This window comes from Hemicordylus capensis, chromosome 2 (assembly GCF_027244095.1).
Source record: "Hemicordylus capensis ecotype Gifberg chromosome 2, rHemCap1.1.pri, whole genome shotgun sequence".
Lineage (NCBI taxonomy): Eukaryota > Metazoa > Chordata > Lepidosauria > Squamata > Cordylidae > Hemicordylus > Hemicordylus capensis.
The window spans coordinates 279,891,307-279,916,374 of record NC_069658.1 but is presented as its reverse complement, the minus strand read 5'-3'; the positions used below and the strand labels follow the sequence as shown (position 1 = coordinate 279,916,374).

The following is a 25,068-nucleotide window of genomic DNA, read 5'->3' as shown; positions in this document are numbered from 1 at the left end:
TGTCTCCTTTACTACTGACGAACACATTGATTATCACTTTATTGTTTATTGTTAGTGCTTGTACTTAAAGCACCTGAATCTTTGCACAGAGCTACCATAAATAATAGCTATTGCGCACTCAGGATAAAACTTGTTCCATAATGTTTTGTGTGTGCAGTTATATGGGGGGGAGGGACAGGGAAGAAGGAGTAAGCCCTTCCTTTAACATATGATATATTTTGTACTTTAAGGGACATATTTTGTACTTTAAGACATATGTTGTACTTTACAAATTAAAAGACTACACCATTTTATATGGCAAAAACAATACCCTACTTTCATCATTGTCAATGACGCTTTTAAAAAGTATTTTATCATACAATAATTTTAGCTTAGATTATCAATATGAACACTGAATGGGAGAGAAATCTGGGGATGGATATTTCAGAAGTTATATTGCATTTATATTGCATATGTATAGTTGAAACCTTTTTTTCAGACTTCTGTTTCATTAAAATAAAAAGTACACAAGAACACAGGAAACTGCCATATACTGAGTCAGACCATTGGTCGATCTAGCTCAGTATTGTCTGCACAGACTGGCAGTGGCTTCTCCAAGGTTACAGACAGCAGTCTCAACCCTATCTTGGAGATGCCAGGGAGAGAACTTGGGACCTTCTGCATGCAAGCAGGCAGGTGCTCTTCCCAGTTCATTTCATTAAAATAAAATGAGATATGGTAGTGATATTAGCTGGCCCCAATATCGTTTATATAAGATATTTAGGAGCATAAATGAGCAGTGATGGAGGCCCATGTGGGAAAACAGGCAGTTGCTTTCCCCATGTGATGGCGATATCCAGTAACAGGAAAATTCTAGGAGGTAGTAGTAGACACGGATGATCTGGTGGGAAATAGTTTTCATATTTGAATTACTGGAATAAAAACAGCAATACACTTATAAATTCATATTCTCTATACCAGGGCTGCATTACTTCGGCCCTCCAGATGTTGGACTACAACTCTAATCAGCCACAGTGGCCAATAGTTAGGGGTGATGGGAATTGTAGCCTAGCAGCTGCAGAAGGGCCAAGTTGTGGAGCCCTGCTCTGTACTATTGTTACAAAATTCTCCAGTTCCCCAAGTGCCAAAAAGTTATAGGGGAACAGCATTCCTTTGATTTTGGCTTCCTTCTGAGGACTGATCACTGGAGGTGTATGGTCCCTTTGTAATATTGTGTCTATTTACAAATACACAGGATAAATATTAGATGGAGTTGAAATAGCAGAACACTCCTACAAGCAGCAACAGAAAACTCTGCTTCAGCTTTCGGCAGCTTCTCCAAAAGTCAGTCTGGCCACATTCGGATGTAATGCAGAACCCTGGGTCCAATTGGCCTGCAGTTCCCACCCACTCCCCCTGCTCTCCCTTCCACATTCTGACATACTGGAGAGCTCCCTCTCTGAAGTCTCACTGACTGCAGAAAGGAAGGGGGAACTGGCTTCCAGGGCTTCCTTCTTTAATGAAGGACAGCCCCAGCAGCCAATAGCAGCCAGAGAGAGGGATAAGCTTCCTCCCTTTACTCCAGTTACATGAGGGGGAAACTCAGTACCAGAGTTCGGATGTAATGCTGGCACTGCACAACTGGAGTTCAAGGCGGCAAAACTTCACTCAGAACTGAAAGTACAGATTGGAGACTGGGGAGGGAAACCATGGGTCCATTTTCTTGCTTAACTCCAGTTGCCTGCATTTGGACATAAAGCTTCAGAAACCGGAGGTAAAGGGACCTCTGGTTTTGTATTGTGCTAATGTGGCCGCATCTGCCAGTTATCCAAGTTGTTGTTTTTCACCCTTTTAACACAAACGGGGTAGGAGGAGGTGGGGAGATGAGTCACCTTACACTTTTAACATCATAGGAACCATGGAAATTAATCGTTAAATCTGAATAGTAAATACAACAGCCTTGACATCTGCGCAAAACAAGTCTACTCTCATTAATTCACTTTTGAAAGGGAAGCTCAAGTTTCTGTGTTCAAAAGGCATAACTCTCAATCAGTTCATTGATTTAGTCACAAAAATAATGAAGCTTCCAACAGTCTGCTAAAACAGACTATGTGGATGTGTAAAAATACATTTAAAATATCAAGGTATTCCAGCTTTTAATACAAATAACTCATTTCTAGCGGTCTAAAGGATGTTTTAACCAGCCAATGCACCACTACTGTGCTTAAAGTACTATTAAGTAGAAGTTTTTAAATATGAACTGTACCCTCTGCAGCCAAAATCAATAATCTATCTAATCAAAGCTCTGCAAAGGAATAACAGTTTTTTGGTTTGTACTCCCTTAAAGTGCCAGTCATTCAAGCTCCAATCTAATGCTAAGATTTATTGGCCTCCTTTACAAAGAGTACTTTTATAGCTGTGTATACTGTAGGCATCTATTGTTTTATTAGGAAAGAAATTAGTTTCTTCAATTAACAATATGAGTCAAAGCTATAATGGAAACAGAAGACTGGAGTCTCCAGAAACTACAACATCCTTCCCCAGTTGTCCATGCTTCAGACGTTCCACAAATTATGACATATAAATTGGATCAAAACATAGGAACATAGGAAACTGCTTTATATCGAATCAGACCATTGGTCCATCTGGCTCAGTATTGTCTTCGCAGACTGGCAGTGGCTTCTCTCTCAGTCCTATCTTGGAGATGCCAGTGAGGGAACTTGGGACCTCCTGCATGCATGCAAGCATGCAGATGTTCTTCCCAAAATTGCCCTATCCCCTCAGCGGAATATCTTACAGTGCTCACACATGTCTCCTATTCAAATGCAAACCAGGGTGGACCCTGCTTAGCAAATTCGTGCTTGCTACCACAAGACCCCACTACAAGGGGGGAGGAAAGTGGTGTGGTGTCTGGAAAGTTATAGTCCTTAAGCATATAGAAGAACATTCCTTGCTGCAGGAGAATGAGCACAGTTTCTGCAGAGCAGAATCTTGCTGGACTCACCTTATAGAACGGTTCGGGAGAGTTAAGTAGAATTTGGTGCACATTATATACTGAGACTTCCAAAAAGCTTTCACTCAAGATGTCCCTCACCAAAGACTTTCAAATGAGCAGTCATGGGATAAGAAGGCAAATCAGTATTTGGTTAAAGAACAGAAGGCTATGGCCTCATCCACACATAACTTGGGACTGGGGGTCCAATGGACCCACGGTTCCACAACCACAACCAAGCGCTTACCTGTCTGCATTCGGACAAAATGGACAGGAACTGAACTCCAGTCAGGGAGGCAGAAGAGAGGAGATGGAACTGGTGTGCGGGCTTCCTTCTGTCATGAAGGACAGCCCCAACAGCCAATCACAGCTGGAGAGAGGGAGGGCCTTCTTTCTTCAGCTCCGGTTGCAGCGAGTGCAGCCTGCAGTTCTACATTCACATGTAACGCGGGTGTCTGCAAACCTCGGGTACAAGTAGAGAAACTCAGTTCAACCCAAGGTTTCAAACTGGAGTTTGGCAAGGGAAATCTTGGGTTGCTTTTTTGATGGGACTGGGGTTTCACTCATTCGCACATACAGGTCTGTCAGTCTCAGGCTCCTTCACCTCCGGTTTCCCATTACGTGCAAATGCGGCCAATGATTAGGGACAAATGAATGGCCTTCCCAATGTAGAGGGCTAAACTGCAGAGTTCCTCAAATGTCTGAATTGGCAATACAGCTATTTAACTTATTCATCAATGATCATCTGTGAGCAGTGAGGTCACTAAGTTTGCAGATGACACCACCTTATTTGAGATGGTAGTTTTTTATTACTTTCATGCCAAACTTGTGAAAATTCTTGTATTTAAAACCTTCTGTGATCTCATTAAATTAGTAATTCTGAAACCGTAAGGTACAGAATGTGCCATATTCAAACACACACACACACATACACACACTAGATCAGGCACCCTGCTTATCATCAGAGGCAGGTTTATAAGCCACAAATTGAATAAATTTACCTTTCCTCTGAAAAATCAATTGCGGTGCACTTGTATAAACTCAGCATGAGTCTTCTTTAGCTTTTTCTAGCGTGTCCTATTTACTAAGCACGACACGGCACATTTTCCTTGTTCAGTCTCTCATTTGTTTCTTGAAAAAGAACTTTCTTTGAATGTGTCCTTTCCTAAGCTCCAGCAGTATTGTATATTCATGATCTCATAGTCCAAAAATCAATAGTTTCTGTGGCTCCTACTAACTTGAAGTGATTCTTCAAACCCAGGGATAAGAGCAATATTAGCTGATTCTTAAATGAATTCCACCTCTGTACCCATGGAGGGCAACACCCAGATTTTAAAGATCAAAGAGCTACACAGCAGGGATGTAGCCTTTGCTTACTCCCATGCTGCAGGCTTTTTCTTGTTTGATTGCTAATTTCTGTTTATCTGAAAGAATGGTTGATGAAATACACTAGAAAGACTATTGCCAGTAAATAAAACTAGCATTTTTAAAGCAAGTGTTTTATTTCCCTGACCTCAAACAAATTCCACAGTCTGTTTATTGTGTAGATCAAAAACACTCCGACTACAGACAGACCTTCCTAGCTTAGTTATACCTGATGGTTGACATTCTGAGTTATGAAGTGCTGGTGCTAGGGGGAAATGTGCCTGTGCTTCTAGACAGGGATGTGCATGGAAGCTGTCCATGCACTACCAGGAGGGGTGGTCACTACAAGGGACAGGGAAGGTGCTTCCTACCTGCCCATCCCTGCCCCACTGCTTTCCCCCCGCTGGCACTCTCCTAAACAGTGTGGGCGTGGGACTGCAGTGTTCCTGCTGGCAGCCCCATTCAGCATCGCCATGCCCATGGCCAACACACACGTGCACACTCTGACATGTGTGTCAGCCATGGTTGTGGTGATGCTGAATGGGGCTGCAAGCAGGAACGCTGCAGCCCCGCACTCATTGTTTAGGAGAGCACCGGTGGGGGGAAAGTGGCACTTCCCTGTCCCTTAAAGTGACCCTGCCCTCTGAACTGGCTCGAATGCCGAACCTTCAAACCAGTTCAGCACTCCAGAAAAGGAGCACCGAACCGGTTCCATGCACATCCTTACTGCTAATTACTTTCAGCTGAATGCAGCACAGGCACTTGCATGGAAGGATTATTTTCTTCTATCTCCTCTTAGCCCAGAAGCACTCTCTGCTTTGTGAAAACACATCCCTGAAGGCAGTGTAACCCTTAGGGACATATTTTCACATAATGCTTCTGGGAGAAGAGGAGGCTATTGGAAATTGTGCCTCTCTTCCTGATTGCTGGAACTGCATTAGTAGAACACAGCAGCAGCAGCAGCTACTGTTGTATTATCTCTTATCACCTGTGTTTTGTAACTGAGGATGTCAGCCAGTCTCTCTCTCTCTCATTGAATATAAGAGAGTCAGTATTAGAATTAAGTTGGAATCAACACTATTAGGTTGGAACCAACATTAGTCCATTTTCACATTTGTTTTTTCCAATCACAAAAGTGTCTATTTTTAGCTTTTTAAAAAACCGAACAAACTGCTCAACTTCTTTGCTGATAATTGTTTCAAATTGGCATGTGTGAGCTGATAGTATTGTCACCCATAATGATTTTGTGAATGACCCGGGCCCTCCTAGGATTTCCAGCTTGTTGGATTCTATCCCTTCTTTAATATACAGTACTACTCCACCCCCAGTCCTCCCTTCCCTGTCGTTTCTAGAGAGTTTGTATCCAAGGATAACAGTGGTTCTCACCATTCCACCAGGTTTCTATTATGCCCACTCTATCTATGTTTTCATTAGCCACCAAGCACTCCAGCTCACCCATCTTGGCTCAGAGGCTTCTTGCATTGGTATATAAATACCTGTATGCCGAGTGTCTTACCTACTGTTGGCTAGGAATGTGCACGGAACCATGGCCAGGCAGTTCAGAGGCCCTGGGGTTGGCACTTTAAGGGCAGGGGGAGGGTGCACTTACCCCTCCTGCTGCTTTTTCCTCACTGATGCCCTATTTTTTTCTAAAAGCCTTCAAGGCGGCAGTATACCCCCCCTGCCGCCCCGTTGCCCTCATCAGCCGGAAGTGGCTAGAAGTACCTGTTGTGCATGCACCCGTTGCGTGCCTGTGCATGCACAGTAGATTGGCATGTGTGCGCCCGCAACAGGCACATGCATGCCTGGTACTTCCGGCCGAGGAGGGCAACGGGGTGGCGGAGGGAGGGGTACACTGCAGCCCCGAACGTTTTTAGAAAAATACGGTACCAGTGGGGGAAAAGCGGTGGGAGTGGTAAGTACTCCCTCCCCACGCCCTTAAAGTGCTAGACCCGGGGCCTTGGAATGTAAAACCAGTTCGGAGGCCTCTAAAATGGTTAGTGCACATCCCTAGTGTTGTCATGTGCTATCTCCCTTCATATGACCTTTTTGACCAGCTGTCATGTGCTTCCATCTGCTCTGCTCCTGGTTCTACTCTGTCCCCTTCTGGTTTATCTGAAATGTTTACACCCTTGCACATCAGGGGATTTTGCTTGCTGAATGAGATACTACACAGTTCCTGTCAGCAATCCCCCAGGCGTTGTTTTAAAAATTGCTCTGTGACCGTTTTTATTTTATGTGCCAGAAGTTTGGTTTCATCTTGGTTCTAGTTGAGCCCATCCCTTTTGTACAGGCTTTGCTTTTCCCAAAATGTATCCCAGTGCCTAACAAATCTAAACCCCTCCTCCTGGCACCACCATCTCATCCACACATTGAGACCCCTCAGCTCCATCTGTCTCACTGGCCCTGTGCGTGGAATAGGTAGCACTACAGAGAATGCTACCCTGCTGGGGAGGAGTGTGTGTGTGAATTCAATATGCTATCTAGCAGCCTAAATGTGTCTTCCAGGGTCTCTCAACTTCATTTCCCAACATTGTTGGTGCCGACATACACCAAGACAGTTGCCTGCTTCCCAGCACTGCCTTACAGCCTATCTAGATGCCACATTATGTCTGCAACCTTTGCATCAGGCAAGCAAGTCACCATGAGGTCTACATGCAGGACAGAAACCCATCTCTCTATGCCCCTGAATCACCCACTACTAGTAGGCCCCCAACCCCCGGAGGACTATCCTCTGTAAAAAATGAGATGGGTGTATCACCCATGGAACTGGTCCCTTCTAAGAGAGCATCCCCCTCTTCCTCAGACTGATGTCCTCCTTCTCTGAGACCTTCATTCTCCCTGACAGCAAAGGAGCTGTCGCCTGGGATTGGGATGCCTCTATCATGTCCCTGAGGGTCTAACCCACATACCTCTCTGCCTCCCTGAACTTCTCCAGGTCAGCCACCTTGGCTTTGAGAGAACTAACTTGTTCCCTGAGAGCCAGGAGCTCTTTGTACCAAGTGCACACCCATGACTTCTGCCCTTCAGGCAGATAGTCATACATGCAACACTCCATGCAATACACTGGGACGCACCCCCTCCCCTGTTGGCATTCTATCTTCTTAACTGGTTTTATTGGCCATAAATCTCTGTCTCCACAAAATTCCCAGAGAGGAGCCAGCATGCTGATGGCCCCATACCCTCTCATGGGAGAGCTTGCATCAGAGGCAAAGAGCATATGGACTGGGTTCACATATACTAATTTTCATCCAGCAAATACTAAGCAATATTTGCATTCACAATTGATGATCACAGAAAATCAGAAGGTGAAACCACAAGGGATTGTTGGCAAAATACAAGTCCAGAGACAGACAGAGAAATCTGAATCAGTGGTTAATATTCAGCCATTGGAAATACAAAGTTAATGTTGGGATTCTGTGCTACACATAGATTTGGTAGTTTTTTTATTGGAGTTCTAATGATGCATGTTCAAGGTTGCTACTGTCATTTATCATGTATCCTGTGGTTGAACATATATAAGTTGAACATAACAGCAAAGCAGACATTGATGCAGAATCATCTACTGAAAGCATTGCTCTTGAACTGTCTACAGGTCTCAAGATTAAGCGTGAAATCTGACAGGGAGAATACATATTGAGAACACATGTTGACAGAGTGATTTGGTTGATAGTTTTAAGGATAAAGCATTGATTACATTTTCATATTATGCCCCCTTGCAATATAAAGGAGTCTGTATGTGTGCCTGTGTGGGGAGTTAACTTATGGTGTGAGATACATCTTATTGGAGTTCCAGTTTTGTTTCATGGATTGAGTTATGTTTTCTGCTTTCTTATTGTTTGTGTATATGTTTAATTTTAAATTATACAGCATTTTTTGTTTTGTTCATATAGTTAGCTGCTTTGATTTCACAAAGAAGAAGTGGGATATAAACTTAATGCTTACACACGCAGCACAGACATGGATACACGTATCGGCTGACATGCTCACTAACCGTGTAGAGGTGCTACTTTGCCAAGTGCCTCTTCAGCATTTAGTAATCCAGGATCCCACTGAGCTGGTGGGGAGGCAATTTTTATCAATCTCGCCTTCCCCAGGAAAGTAATCCAGAGTCCTGCTGTGCAGGTAGTACGGGGGGGGGGGGCAATTTTTGTTGATCTCTCTGTCCCCTGCACGACCCTGAGGGACATATTTTTGGGTGTTAAAGAGCACTTCTGGGAGAAGGAGAGATTGGTGAACCCCGACCCCCCATGCAAAGGACTTCAGATTACTAAATACTGCCGATTACTAAACACTGCCTCCATATGTCAGCAAGCATTTTTTTACCCACAGGTCACTACATAATGGCAGAAGCAGAGGGGCAGCTGAGGCAGCAGCTGTTCCTGGACCTGCTTCCATGAAGTTAAGCCCAGGAAGATCTGCCACAGCCTCCCTGCTCCAGACCGATGCTTCCCACCTTGAGTACTAAGGTACCATAGTAAATGTCCCTAGAACAAGCTCTGTAGAGCCAAGAGCATGGGTAAGGAATGGAGAATAAGGATAGAAGCAGCTTTACAGTTTGCTCTGCCCCTCTTCTCCATCCTGCATGAAGGGTCTACGCTTGACCAGCACTATTACTGGTGATAATAGAAGAAAAATGTTAACTAGGTCTGAGGCTGACTATTTTGTATGAATATTTTTGGCAACCTCCCACCTCTCCTTTTAGGCAATTTTCAACATGTCCTGTGAAAATGTTCACTTATTTGCTTAAATTGCCCTCACTTATATTCTCTCTCCATTTCCCTCAGCGACATCATCACATAGCCAAATCATATTGGTTGTACCAACTTGATTTTATTTACTGACACCGCTCACCGCTCCCCTCCTCGGTCTCCTGTCCGCATTCAGACAACAGGGAGATTGTCCTTTCTGCAGTGAATGAGGGGTAACTGGCTGTGTGGGCTTCCTTCTTGCTTGAAGGACAGCCCACACAACCAATCACGGAGGGAGAGAAGGAGGAGCTTCCTTCCTCAACTCTAGTCTGGCCAAGTGCAACCTCCAGTGCTGCATTTGGATGGAATGGAGGCTCCATGGACCTTCGGTTTTGAATAGTGAAGCTCACTACAAGCCAAGGGTTCAAGTTGGAGTCTCCAGAGTGAAATCTCAGGTCGCGCAACAGACGGGACCAGAGTTACATGCATTTGGATGTAACAGTAAGTAATCCTCAGGTCTATGCAACTCTGTTTCCCCGTTACATGCAAATGCAGCCATCATGTCAACTGTAGTGTTGTGACATTATACAGTTCACTATGAGATCCTGATTGGGGGCAAATAATTTAGGAAGGAAGGATAAGCAACCACCACAGGAAAACAATGGTGCCAAACACAATTGGAAAAAGAATTTTCACACAACCTCTGTGTTTCTCAGGAAACATTCCCACTTTGCAGAAACCATTTGTTTTGACCTGAATATTGAAACTGGCAATATTTGGTAAAGTCGCACAAATTAGAAAGAAGCCATTAGGTGAACATTTGTTTAGCCTGGGCTATCAAAAATTCAACACTTACTTTTATGAATGGAACGATGCTTTCATTGCCATTGGGCATTTTCCTTACAACTCATTGTATCTTAAAATAGAGAGTTAATGGGGCACATTTTATCTTATATTATCTCTTTTTAAAAAGATAAAGGTCTTAAACATTAAACCTTCAGCCAAAGAGCCATCTCTTAATCAAAGGAATTTGCTTCTACATCTAGAGTTTATGTTCGTTAGAAGGAATCCAAATTGCTTGTGTTTTTTTAATAGTCTACCTACATAACTGCCTCCTACAGTATTTAAATTTTGTAATGTTCTGCTCTTAATGCTACCTAAATGCACACAGAACACTTTACATTTATCCATTTAATACTATTGTTATCTCTCATTTTGATGCCTGTTCCTCAACAGTATATTACTTGTAAATGTTTTTAAAACAGAGGAATATTTAAATTTCATTTGGTGTCTTTTTATATTTTACAGAAGGAAAAAATGATTAATGATCCAAGAAGATGTATTTATACTATCTGTTTATCTACTTCACCCAGATATATCAGTGTTTTGAAAACTAATGTACTTACATGCCATTGCTTTTTATAGATGTTGAATTTTTAAGGCTTTAACAATATTGTTCATGTGAAACAAATTCCCTCTTTATTGCCAGTAATAAAACAAACATGACATATAAGATATGCATCATGTGGTAAGTGTGCATTTTTCTCTCTTCAAAACTATCACAATTCCCTTAAGCATTTTTTTTCCAAAGGAGGTGGGCCAGCATGTTCTAGACATTTCTACGGGCAGAAAAATGAGGGATGGTATGGGATAGTAGCATAGTACTGTCAATTCACACAGTCATCATCATTGTGGCTTCCCACACAATCTGATATTTACATTGAAGTGATTATCTGAATATGCAGCCATAGATTATGCTTCTGATTTTTCATGTTACTGTGAGTAATTCAGGAGAATCATTTCACCATGAACACTTTCAGTTCAGCATGTGAACACAAAATTTCAGTATGGATGGAAAATAAACCCAAAATGATCATGTGGATCAACCACTAGTCCTATGAGCTCTTGTCAGGGGCATAGCAAGGTTGGAGTGGGCCCAGAGACAAGATTTTAAAATGGCGCCCACCCCTCACTGAAGCTCAGCTCATGAAGTAAAGAAATCTTCAATGAGGCTGAACAGTGGTAACAAAAAGTATCTATCTATCTATCTATCTATCTATCTATCTATCTATCTATCTATCTATCTATCTATCTATCTCACCTATGTGCCACAATAGAACATCATCTTAAATTATTTTTTAAAAGGTTTTGTAAATTGTGGACGATGCAAGTCATTTAATGGTACTAGAGAAAGACATGGGTTCTGGTAGCTCCAGGTCTTAAGACTCACATCAATTTCAGAGGATGACTACAACTGAAGGAAGCCTGTGCGGGTGCGTGGCTGGGGAAGTCAGTCATGTGACATGCCTCTGGGGGGGCCCACCAAGGCTGTGGGCCCCCAGACAACTGTTTCCCCTTGCCCTATTATAGTTATGCCCCTGGCTCTTGTGCTCGAGGCAACATTTTATAGGACTAAGTGAGACCTGCACAACCTTTGGCTCCTTGGACCAGGGCAGAAAATTTAATTTAAGCACTTCACTTCAACATCCAAGTAGTGGTTGGGAGAGTTTATAGTGGTCAGAGCTCAGCCTTGAACCACTTTCCAGTTCAGAAGTCAAGTTCAGAACTCAGAACATGTAAAATGGTGTGTGTGTGTGTGTGTGTGTGTGTGTGTGTGTGTGTGATCTTAAGTCAAAGGTCCTTGCATTTTGCAAGTGGTGTTACTCTGTTTCATGCATCTACTTGTTTCAGAATCTGTTTCATGAATCTACCTGTTTTAGAATCTGATTGCAAGCATGTCACTTCCAGCTAGCACAGCAGAACAACTAACTTCAGTTTTCATGCAGAGCTCATGGGCTTCAGGGCACATAATCAGTGCAAAAAGCAGGCACTGTTATTTTCGTTGTTCTTCAGTTCTCCTGGGATTCCTTTTCCTTCCCCCCCCCCTGCAAATGAAGACTAAAGAAGAGAGAAGATTGTTTTATAGCCGCTTCCCTTGCAAACCCAAAGATTTAACTAAGAGTTTATTCAGAAACAACTCCATTTTCTCCTTCTCCTTGCCCTCCCTTTTCCTTTCTGACTCCACCCATCATACTCTCTATAAGATCCTTACTGGGATAAACTTCTAAACAACAAAACATAAAAGATACTGGATAGATTGCAACAACAATCTAAACATTTTCAGTGTTTTTCTTGTGCTACTAAATAATGCCAGGCAGCTCCATATACTGTATATATATATGGGATTAGGTGGCAGATTCAGATGTTTCATGTCAGACAGCAGAGCTTTCAAGACTTAAAATTTGGCACCTCTTATTTTATGAATAAAATGCAGACATTTTGTTTCTTGATAATATGGAAGGGTCTATTGTGTGTCCATCTTAATTTTTAATTTAAAAGAGCAGCCATCATCTAGAGCAAAAAACCATTTGTGGAAAGATGCTGAACTAATGAAAAAGTGCAAGCCGGTTGCATTAAGTCTGGAGCTTGCACCCCAGACTGTTTTTGCGCTATCACAAGCATTTGTGCAACTGCAGCATGTTCATTTTTAAAAATGGGAACATTTGTACAATAGCGCTATAGCACAACAGTGCAATTCCACAAATCCCTGCTTTTTAGCTAAGGGCAAAAAGCTAGTGCACATTTGCTTGCTTGCTCCACTGGTGGCTTGTTGTTCTGGATTACAGCCAGTGAAACTCGATGTGTGTTTATCTTCAAAGTAAAATATTAAATATGTAAAATTTAACATTTGATCTCTAAAATGGAAATAGGCTAGAATGAGGCACCTTAGCCACCTGCAAGTTTCACATGCATCTTCTTGCATGTGATATCTGCAACTAAAACAGAAGAGACGAAAGCTTGATTGGAAGATAGAGTTTGCCAGCTACTGAACAAGCCAATTTGACTACAGCAGAGCTAATTAAGCATGTCTCCTGTATATAAAATATATCATCTCCAGATAAGAGCATATTGCTAAAATTTTTCATCTTATTAAAAGCTTGCATTAAGGTTTTCCAACATAAATTTTGAGCATGGACAGGTGCTATTTGAGGAGCCTGGCAATGGGGATAACTTAGATTAGGTTGACACTGCCAAGAGATGTATCACCCATGGCTGTCTTAAGGGGAAGAAGGATGAGGAATCCATTCTCCATTATAGCCTAATGCTGATGGGCTGACATTATCTTCAGAAAGCTGCTCTTCCTTCCTCTTCTCTCTTTCTGGCAATTGTGTGCACTACACTAAGATCTATTTCCACTTTAGATTTAATGGAGAAGCATGTGCTGTCTAGAATAGAAGACCTATGCTTTAAGACATGGTGAAAATCTCATCCTGGAAGCAGTAGCAGCCGGTGTGGACACCGCCGGTGCGGACACTTGCGGCAGGGGATCACCTCTGCCACTCACCTGGCCGCTGACCAGGGATTGGCTCCACGGAGGCCAGGTGAGTGGCAGAGGTGATCTCCCACCGCAGGGGCTGCTGGACAGTGTGCTGCTGCTCTGATCAGTGTTCAGTTGCGGTGAGAGCAGAGATAAGCACCGATTGCTTTACTCTTAAAGGTGCCTCTCGCCATCTCTGCCCCCCTCCCCACTGGCGGTGTCCACACCAGTTGCTACAGCCTGGAAACCTAAACATGCAGCTTTTTGTATCCAATCTGGTGCATTCCTGGTTTTTTAAAGTACATGGGAAGCAATGCAATGAATAACTTTGAAGTGCCATCATCTGTGTTACTTCTTTCCTTAACTAAGAGGAAGCCAGACTAGAACTGGAAGAACACACAAGGTTGGGCAATACACCCTTGAGTTTTTAAGGTCCAAATTAGATTAGACAAAAGTGATTCATGATCAATCGTCTATTGCTTTAAATGTTGGCAAAAAGCATCCATGGAAAGAAGTTGGCCATGAAATGGGACAATGTGTTGGGGGAGCAAGTTTTAAACATTTTCCCACATACTATTTTCCTGAGGAAAATTGCATCCCAACGCTACTATTTTTATACATGCCAGTTTTCCCTGGTGGAGCAAATAGCAGCTTTGCAATTTCCATTAGGAAAATAGCTCGGGTGGGGGGAGAGAATTAACACCCCCCCCCATTATTATGGTCTCACTCCAAACTGGGGATCTCTATGGGTGCTTTTGCCAGCATTTAAAGAAACAGGAGATCTGATGGCTGATCTTCACCTTCTCATCTAGTTTGGGCCAAATATTTATTTATTCCAATGTGCATCCCACCTTTCTCCAATTTGGATGTCCCCAAGGCACAGTACAAAAATACAGATAAAAACAACAAAACAAAAATCATCGTAAAATACAGTTTGAAAAGAATAGTGCATTAATTACACCATCACAACATTTTTTGTCAGCTTCCTGAAATTTCAGAACTAGGAGGTCCTCTTAGTGAAGGAAATGCCACAAAATGGATGCTTCAGCCAGAGAGCTAAGCTGCCTACAGTAGTTGTCTGGACTAAGAGTTCTTCAGAAGATCTCTTGGCACAAGGCTGTTAATTCATTTCCTTCAGTATGCAGGCACTGAGCCATGTACAATAGAAATCCAATCCATTCCCCAAACACAGTTGTTGCCAATGTCATAGATTCTCCACTCTTTTTTTTTTTTTAAACATAACATTTCAAGGTATAAAAATGTCTATAGGCAAGGGACATTTTGTAGTACATTTTCATCAGCATGTATTGGTTGTTTACGCTATATGGAAGGCTAATGTTCATCTTACTTTTTGTGAAGATATATCCATTTGTCATTGAGATCTTTGACTGGGGGTCACTGTGTCAATCTTCTTGCTCTCTACTGCTGCCGAGCTGTCTCAAGTTGGCTGCAATCCTTAACTTCTGACATGGGCATTAGGTGGCTGCAAATTGAGAGCATGGAGCCAGAAGAGGATTGGCAGAGGAAGAAGGTGCAGAGAATAATACACATTTAATAATAATTTTGAAAATATTTTTCTTCCATGGGCTGAATGCCTGAAGTAGTATTTTATATATGGCACAACAGCATTCAGGAAAAGGGCAACAAAAAAGGTCAGGGGTCTGGAACACTTTCTCTGTGAGGAAAGGTGAACTCATTTGGGACTTTTTAACTCAGGAAAAAAGGCAACTAAATGGAGAGACAAAGTCAGAGATTTATAAAGGTAGGCATGGTGAAGAGAAACTGGAAAGTGGGATATTTTACTTCCTCTCTCAAAGCACTAGAAGCTAGCACCATCCCATGAAACTTACTGCAGGAGATTCAGATCCCACAAAAGGAAGGACTTGGTCACAAAGCACATACTGACCAGATGCCATTCACTGCTACAAGATGACCATTAGGCTTGATGCTTGAAAAGGGGAATGGACACATTCAAGGAGGACATGGCCATTCATCATTTATCTATTTTGTTTTTATGTATTTATCATATTTATATGGGGGCAATATGCTAAATCATTGTAAACCGCTTAGAGAGCTCTGGCTATAGAGCGGTATATAAATGTAAGTGCTATTATATACTGCCTGATATGTGTACCTCTAGGTAGTGTACAGAGAACAAAATACCATATAAACATAGAAAAAAAACAATTAAAACACTTTCACAGAGCAAAACAATTAAACAGTTTAAAATTAGTTTTAATTAAAAGCCTGAGAAAACAGGTGTGTCTTAAAGGCCTTCTCCCCTTAATATATGTTTCTTCCATGTGCAGGCACATGCTGCCTTTGTTGGGAACCACAGAAATTCTTGGAAAGCAGCAGTCGGAGAGGGCTATTTGCCTGCATGACCTTCTTCTGTATTTCCCAGACACATCTGGCTGTCCATTGGACTTTTGGCCCAATACAGCAGGGCCCTTCATTTGTTCTTCTGTATCAGGCATCCACAAACTGTGGCCCTCCAGATATTGCTGAACTACAACTTCCAGCATACCCAGACACAAAAAATTGTGTCTAAGGATGCTGGGAGTTGTAGTTCAGCAATATCTGGAGGGCCGCAATTTGGGGATGCCTGTTCTATATAGACCAGTGGGCTGCACAACTTCAGTACTCCAGTCATTGTTTGACTACAGCTCTCACAATCCCCAGTCACAATGGCCTTTGGTCAGGGATGATGGGAGTTGTAGTCCAAAAAAACCATTGGAGTAGGGATGTGAGAACAAGTTTGACATCAAACTGGTTCAGTTCAGTGGCTCAATGTCGAGCTGAATTCCCCCGGTTAAGCTCGATATAGGACTGACCCCCCACTCCCCAGCCAGTTCACAAGCATTTTCACTTCATTTTAATTTTATTTCTACTTACCTCCTCCAAGGACTTCATTGAGACCGCAGGGAATCTCTGGAGGTTTCCCCTCTCCCCTCGGGCCTCCATCATGGCTCAAATTGCCCTGTTCAGGCTGTCTTCAGCCCCTTCCTAGCCTCACCTCCATCATGGTTGCCATTTTGGAGGCCACTGAACACACCCAATGGGCCTTTGTGTGGCTGGGTCACATGACCCCACTCATGAACCCCCCCCACCAAACCGGGGGGGGGGGGCTTCAAGGGGGTGCCAGACCGAACTGGCCCACTCCAGTCCAGGTCCAGTTCAGATTCAAACCAAATCATACCAGCCAGTTTTATGCACACCCCTACATTGGAGTACCAGAGTTGTACAGCCCTAATAAAGATGATTAGAATGCAAGATCAGAGGCTTTATTTTGTTCGTCATAATGTGAAGAGCATTTTACTTTTGGCAGAGCAACTTGGTTGCACAACTGTCATCTTACAGAACCTTCTTAAATCTTCTGTCCTTAGCTTTTAACACTTTTGAACCAACTTTATAAACTGTAGGTCTTAATGTTATAATGGGCTAAATACTCTTCAGTTGCCATGACATTGCTTTTAAATGAGATGTATGGGTGGTGGGGGTGGACAAGCAGCAACACTTTTTGAATATTCAAGAGAGTAAAATACTTCTTGGCACCTGATAAAACCGGAATCCCATATATTAATAGGAAGTGTTCCATTGACATCAGCACCTGCATTGACATTGTAAGGTTTCTCAGGATTAGACATTTGATTGACATTGTGACGGCTCATTCAAAGCACAGACAATGTCAGCGGAACTGTATTAAGTTCTTTTCTTGACTTCTAACAGCTTCTTCAGAATCTTCTTTTTTTCTTCCTAAAATTCCCATTGACATCCCAAGGGCATTTTTATTGATAGAGTAATGCCTCTCTTACAATGTCAGGATATGCAATGTTTGTGGGGGAAGTGAGAAGATAGGAAGCATGCTTTGTTGCTATTGTTAGCATCAATCATCAGTATCATATATAGCGGCTAAGAGTACAATCAAATGACATTTATAACTTCTCAGAACTTAACTCAGACGTTAACCTAACTTACAATTTCAGGCCATGTAGTTTTGTTATATTTAAACCTAAGTTGAATCACACGTGAAATGCAGATCTTTGCTATGAAAACCTCTTTGAGAACATTTTTTGGTTGAAAAGTAATATATAAGTAGCAGCATCTTGAAAATTAAAATAAATTAAAATAACCTAGTTTTCCAAAAACATAAAATAGTCACATCATTTTTTTAAACCCAGAAAGTACCCAAAAGCTTTTTAAAAGTTTACTTAGTTAAAATGTATGGTTTGAACTCCTTTAAGTCCAGACATTTATAAAATATTAAAGTTACTGGCTGAAATGCTAAGGACCTATGCCCGTTAGTTGGATATGAAGGGATGCTGCAGGAGCCCTTGTACATACAACTCCCCCAGTCTTCCTGTGCTCATGTTCTTGGGCAAGTGTGCTAATACTTCCAAGCATGGCCCGTATTTGAGAAGTGCTCTATAAGTCTGGAAACATTGCATGGAGGGTCAGCGCCATGTTTCAGCTCTTTCAGAGTGCTTCTGAAGTGAAGGCAGTGCTCAGTGAGCTGTGGCAGGGTGGGTGAACCACGAGACGAGGTGGCTAACAACTGGAAAGCAGCAAGCAAGCAACACAACCACCTCCAGCAAAAGAAACCCTCACACAATCACACCTACTCCCAGTAGTATAAAATATTATTATTAACGATTTATTATTATTTCATTTTATATCTTATATTTTTATAACATATAAATTATTCTTTATATTTTTATATTTTAGTATAAAATACTGCTGTAAGTGGCATCTGGTGGGCCACTGTGTGAAACAGGATGCTGGACTAGATGGGCCTTGGGCCTGATCCAGCAGGGCCGCTCTTATGTTCTTATACTCCCCTAGAGCAGGAGGGGGAAAGTCCCCTCCAAAAAAACTGGTGTCACCTATGGCAATGTAAAAAAGGGGTGGGTGGGTTAAATTATTGTGTGTGTTAAATTCTTGTACACAGGTCCTTTCAGCCCTTGTTACACCACTGCCCCCATAAGATATATCATGTTTTCTCAAACACCCCCCCCACACACACACAAAGCTGAGTTGATCGTTCCAGGGCCCAGCTTTACTAGTTTCAAGGCGACTCCTCCTCAAGATAAAAGCAGAGGTTATATCACGAGAGAAGATCATCTGAGCTGAGACAAGAGAGAGCACCAAGTATGTGATGGCTCTTTTAAACAAGTGGGCTATTGTGTGGCAACTGCAATTACCCCATGAAAATATCTGCCCTTATTTAAAACTGAAGTACACACACATAGCCATATTATCTGTGCATATATAAAGAAAGAAGAAAAGAAAAGAAATATTCATTTTAAATCATTGTCACTGCCATAGGGAGGCTCTTGATCTTTAGGGAGGTGAGTCAGAGACAGATATACTTTGATCTGGACAAAAAAAGAACGAAAATAATTCTGAGATTACTTATGCAAATGAAGATAAGTCATCGATGTAACTCCAGTGATGTTAGTCCTTTGTGATGTGATGTTACTCCTGTTTTGTGCAGGATGTTACTCCAGTGATGTTACTCGAAAAATATTACTCCTTTGGAAGATAAATATATTATTGTTATCAGTTACAGGAGGAATGTAGACCTTGGGTTAGGGCGGTATAAAAATGTGCTAAATAAATAAATAATAAATAAATGTATACAATTCTATACATATTTAAATATCACTTTAGTAACAACCTGATTTTGTGGTAGGGAGGAAGCTCACCACGGTTCTTTCACTGTGTCACATTTTATGTGTATGGCAAACATTAACAACTCTTTTTTTCTACATTTATTTGAAACAAATTGGAAAGAAGAAACATTCTCCTGTTCAATTTTCATGCATGTTACTGACAGTCCTATTTAAAATGCATAAAGTTATAAGATGTGTTTTCCTCAAAGTTTCATTTCAGAAAAGACTGGTGTCAAGACTCAAAACCAACTAGGCTATGCTTTCTATTCTGGAGGCCTCAGTCCCAAAACCTGGTTCAGCTATAAGCCATATGTAGACAGAAGCTAGCTTTTACACATGGAAAACCTAACAATGTTACCCTCTGAAAATTGCATTAGAAGCAAGCCCCACTATGTGTGTGGAAATCTGGTCTAGGTAGCAGTCTTTTTAAATTTTTACTTAATAAATTTTATATAGGTGTGTGTGTGTGTGTGACTTGTAAAGAGATAATTTCTTATTCTGCTGTTCTGCCGCGACTCTCTGTAGCCTGACAAACATCCACAGATAATGGCATCAAAGCAACAGGTTGTGACTATTAAACAGACAATGCATAACAAATAACCATTTTAAAATTAGTCTGGCAAAGGTAGTGAGAACCTAATATAAAGGTGCAAACTTAAGGAATGCCAGCAGTAATAATCAGATTCTGGAAGGTCCCACTTACAATGAACAAAGCTGTTTATATTGAGCAAGCACTGAGGCAATTATGTTGGCCAGGTGCCACCCAGTCTTTAAAGGGCACTTAAATTCAATTTCCCACTGACCTTCAGCAGCTCTGCCTTTCTCCCTGGAAGAAATTTGCCTGCTGCTGCAGCTGACCTAATTATTGCCACAGGTGAAAGGGAAGAAACTCTTAAAATACAGGGTAGTTGCTGATCTCCCTCACTATGATGCAGAAAAGTGCCTGAGTCACATTGTCTGGGGTAGCTTAGTAAATAATGCTTCAGCCTTCCTCTCAAGATCTGAGTGTGGACCGTACAAGCTTTTAGGAATAAAAGGATGCTACCATTGTATGTACAGTGTGCTTTGCCACTGATCTCCTGTGTGGGTTCTGTTAGAAAAAGATATTAGGGATGTGCACGAACCTGTTCGGAGGCCCTTTTAAGGCCTCCAAACAGGTTTGAAAGACCGGCAGTTCAACCGGTTTGAAGGCGGGGGCATACCTTTAAGGACTGGGGAGGGTACACTCGCCACCACCACCCCGCCACATTTTCCCCACCAGCGCTGCAGTTTAAAAGAGTCTGGTGAGGCATTGACGTGCGTACGTGCAAGTGAACGCGATGTGTGTGCGCACATGCGCCAGGTGCTTCTGGTCACCTCTGGTCCAAGGAGGCAATGGAGTGGCAGGAAGGTAGGCAGCCGCCCCACTTGACTCTTTTAAACTGCAACACTGGTGGGGGAAATGCAGCAGGGGGGGTATAGTGCACCCTCCCCAGTCCTTAAAGGTATTCTCTCTGCTTTCAAGCCCCACCCCCACCCCGGTTCTGTGCACATCCCTAAAAGATATGCAGTGGCTACATATCTTCTGGTAAATGACTCAGCTCGGGGTCAAACAACATGCTATGTTAATAATGTGCTTAGCTCTGAAATAAATGCTTGGTTTTTATCCAAGTCAAAAACAACATCTCAGTGCTTTACAGTCTGAGTTTTGAGAGAATTTGTTTTTGTGAAATAGAAATTACCTCACAGAATTTTTTTTTTTAATGGCTTGAGGTGTTCCTTGCCCCGCCCCGTTCAATCCTCTCAGTTCTCCTAGAGCAGGGGTTGTAAACCTTTTTAAAACTGTCTGTTTTAAATTTTATGGCTGTTTTTAAATTGTTGCATTGTTTTAACTTTTATATGTGTTTTAATTGTATTTATTTATTTATTTATTTATTTATTTATTTATATCTGTGTAAACTGCTTTGGAAACTTTAGTTGAAAAGCGGTATATAAATATTTATTGTATATTTGTTGTATTTATGTTAACTGCCCTGAGATGAAAGATTGGGAGATATAGAAGTTTAATAAATAACAGTTTTTAAAACTGTCTGTTTTTAATTTCATGGCTGTTTTTAAATTATTGCATTGTTTTAACTTTTATATATGTTTTAATTGTTTTTATGTCAACCGCCCAGAGACTAAAGTTTGGGCAGTATAGAAGTTTAAGAAAGAAAGAAAGAAAGAAAGAAAGAAAGAAAGAAAGAAAGAAAGTGTACTTAACAAGTCTGAAACCTTCAGCTCACGTACCTCATAGAGATGCTTAGCGTGCATGCACACACACTTAAATGTTACAGTTATCAGACATAGTCACTGACTTACATCCATTCTATGGTGCTCATGAAGAACAAGTACACTTTTCCTACTAAGTTCAATAGCAAAGCGATGAGAAGCGAGGGGCACTGCCTAACACGCCTTCCTTGCTGGAGTCACCTTCAAGTCAAGACAAGTCCACTAATCAGGAGGCAATGGAGCTGCATTAATCATTAATCCTAATCATTAGTCATTGAGCTGAGAGGTATCTGAGTACACTACAAGCCCTAAAACTCCCCTCAGGTATTTTTGTCTATGCCTAGTTGAGGACCACTCTTCTACTGGAAGGCTGCCAGTAGAATTTAATCTCCTTATCTAGATACTGGTTGTTTAGCATTAGAATATTATAGATAGATGGAATCTACCAATGTTGTGGGTAGAAGCAGCACTGATCAATGAAATTGCACTCACTCCAGATCTGGCTTCATCACCACCATTATATGTCATTCTACCAGTTTCATCAGGATAACAAAGAGGCTGCCTATTCATTAACATTTTAGCATAATAGACCAATTAGATGTCAATCACGGTGTGGGCAGCCTTTATAATCAATACTGAATGTTCTGTAATGATAATGAAGGCTGAAGTAAAAATGCTAAAACATTTTAATGGGATGGTTTGGTGAAAAGTGCCCATCAACCCTTTCAGCATCGTTCACTGATGAGTTAAGAGGTATGAGGCAGTGAGAAGGTTTATGTGGACTTGTATGATGGATCCGGTCTTATATGCGCTTATTGCACCGAGGTGCATCACCCATAAAACTGTAATTGCAGCATCCTCCAGCCAGCTACAGGAAGGACAGATCACTATGTTTCCATTACTTCTGAAATCCACACAGATGCCTTTGATTTCCATTCTGCACTTAACAACCTCTGGGATTTTTTCACCACCAAACAGAACCTATCTGTTTGGTTTAAAACCTTTCTGTTTAGCCTGGCCTTCTAGGGTTTTAAAACTGTTTTAAATGTTTTAATTGTTAATGGTTTTTAACTGTTTTTAAAATTGTTTTGTATTGATTGTTTTTAATATCACCAATTCATGGGTTTTGTTTTTGCCGTTGTGCACCGCTCAGAGCCCTTTGGATGGGACGCTATATAAATGTAATAAATAAATAAATGAGGATGTATTAATGTCCTAACTTAGATTAGCACATGCACTGTTGTTCTATGTACCTAACCTACCTAAATTTATAGCCCATTCATTCTACAGACTTGGGCGAGATAACAAAAGTTAAAATCAATATAACCTAATATTACCAGCAACTGATATTTTGTCGGCCTTTCTTGATTTATCTGCAAGTCCCAAAAGCAAGCCTTAACAGGTAGCCCTTATACTGTTCTGAAAGGAGAATGCTTAGAATTTTGAAAAGTTTGTAGTATGAAGGGGAGTTCTATAATTGGGGATCAGACAGTCACCTCTCATTCATTCATTCATTCATTCATTCATTCATTCATTCATTCGGTTTCTATACCACCCTTCCAAAAATGGCTCAGGGCGGTTTATACAAAGAAATAATAAATAAATAAGATACGATGGATCCCTGTCCCCAAAGGGCTCACAATCTAAAAAGAAACATGTTATTTATTTATTTATTTATTTGTTTATTTGACATATTTTTATACCGCCCAAACTTAACATCTCTGGGCAGTTTACAAGATAAAAACAAAGGTAAAACATTAGTTAAAAACAAAAAAAAAGAAATTTAAAACACAACAATTTAATTTAAAAAACCAAACAATATTCTAAAAACAACATTAAAACAAGCAAAACAATATCAGTTAAAAGCCCGGGGTTAAAACATTTTGTGCTCTTGTGATGATGTACTGATAGAATCAGGAAGGCTGTGTCCTTGGTGATTTTCTGAGTTCATAGTAGGACATACTAGTCATGAAATCATAGAACCATTGAACTGAAGCTACCTAGAGCCACTGCATCCAGCCCCCTGTTTGATGCAAAAATCCAGAGTCCCAAACAGTTGACTGTTGAAGACTACCAACAAAGGAGAGCCCACACCAACTCCCTAGCAATTAGTTCTATTGTCAGTCCTTTCTTATTGTTTAGATGTTTCTCCTGTTCAATTGAAATCTACCCTCCCATATTTTAAGCAGAATATGATCTACACTGGCTGCATTCATATGTAACGTGATGGCAGTTAAATGGGTCAGAGGTTGGAATTCCTGTATGTCCAAATGTGGAAAACCATGGTTTTGAGGCAAAAGCAGCCTGTGGTTCTTATTACCAAATTCCAATTTGAACCTTCGGTTTGTAGTGAGTTTTTTCACTCCAACAAAATCCACTAACAAAACTTGGGGGGGCGGGGGGGAGCAGCATTATGTCCAAATGCTGATGCTACCATAACCACGATTTTGTGTTGCTTTTGGAACTTTTGGCCCCAGTTCTTGCCTCGTTACTTACGCATATTGACTCTCAGGGTCGCATTCCCAGGGGTTGGGGGTTGGCTATCATCATCCTCATATTCAAAAAGGGACACAGAGATGACCCTGCCAGTTATAGGCCAGTTTAGCCTGCTCAATACCATCAGAAAGCTGTATGCCAGACATATACATGGGAAGTTCAAGGACTGGCTAGAACAAGAAGTGCCTGCAGACAAACAAGCAGGATTTAGGGAAGGCAGATCTACATCTGACCAGTGCCTGGTGCTCCAACATCTTACTGAAAAATATTCCTCTAATAATGCCTCCTCCCTGTACGCTGACCTCAAGGCATAGACCTCACAGCTAGCGATGTGCATTTCATTTCGGATACAAAACGTTTTGTGAACAAAACAGGCCATTTCAGCTGTTTTGTAGCCAAAACAAAACACCCAGTGCTCAAAACAGAAAATGTTGTAGCCAAAACAAAATGTCCCTGTTTCGGATACGAAATGTTTTGTTGTTTCGGCTGTTTTGGAACTCCATTTTGCAATCGCAGAAAGTCTTTCTCCTTCAGTCTCCATTTTTAGTTTTGACATCTGTTTGAATTTCCAGCACTTCCAGCCTGCAGATTGGCCAGCAAAAGCATGGGCTGATCTGCTGGCAATTGCCTCCTTATTCCTTCTAAGCAAATTTAAGGGTACATTTTACCCTCATTGGCCAGTGGGGCAGTGTGCATTTCATTGTTGTTGTTTCACACTGTTGTGTGTGGATCAATTGCATTTCAGGCAGGGGGGATGTGAATGTGCATGACCTTTGTAAATCTGCCTGATTTTTTCCAAAGCTCTGCTGTTGTTGATGTGTGATGTTGATGTTATTTGGGGTGGATTGGGGGCAAAAAGGGGGCTTTAGGGGCAGAAGAGTGGTTCAGGTGGTAGTGCCCCAATGGGTGCCTACTGCTACCCAGATTCCAAAGGAATTGGGAAAGGGGCTGGTTTTTAAAGAATTTCTGAAGTTGAAATGTCTTTGGGGCAGATTCGGTGCAGAAAGGGGGCCTGAGGGGCAAAACAGTGGGTTGGGTGGCAGTGCCCCAAGGGGTGCCTGCCACAAGCCAGATTCCAAAGGAATAGGGCAAAGGGCTGATTTCTTAGGAATTGTTGGAAGCTTATGCTTCTTTAAGGTCCCCCCCAGGGAATAATGGAGGTTTCAGCAGACCCATAACTCCACCTGGGGGGCACTGGGGTGGCCGGGAGTGAGTGGTGGTGTAGTGCACATAGGGTGCCAACCTCCCCCATGGGTTACTAAGCCATGGGGTGCTGGGTTCTGTTGTTTCTGAAGTGTTCTGAGT

The 25,068-nt window shown here is 41.7% G+C and overlaps 1 long non-coding RNA gene across 2 annotated transcripts; it reads right to left on the bottom strand.

Moving 5' to 3' along the window:
• Window positions 1-3,224: 3,224 nt before the first annotated feature.
• LOC128345694 (uncharacterized) lies at window positions 3,225-21,435 on the bottom strand. 2 transcript variants are annotated; one of them, XR_008316589.1, is made up of 3 exons: window positions 21,358-21,435; window positions 18,758-18,877; window positions 3,225-3,434 (listed from the first exon to the last, which is right to left on the bottom strand). It is a non-coding gene; the product is annotated as an uncharacterized LOC128345694 (long non-coding RNA). The 2 variants fall into 2 exon arrangements; XR_008316590.1 differs by lacking the exon at window positions 3,225-3,434 and adding an exon at window positions 14,742-14,828.
• Window positions 21,436-25,068: the final 3,633 nt, after the last annotated feature.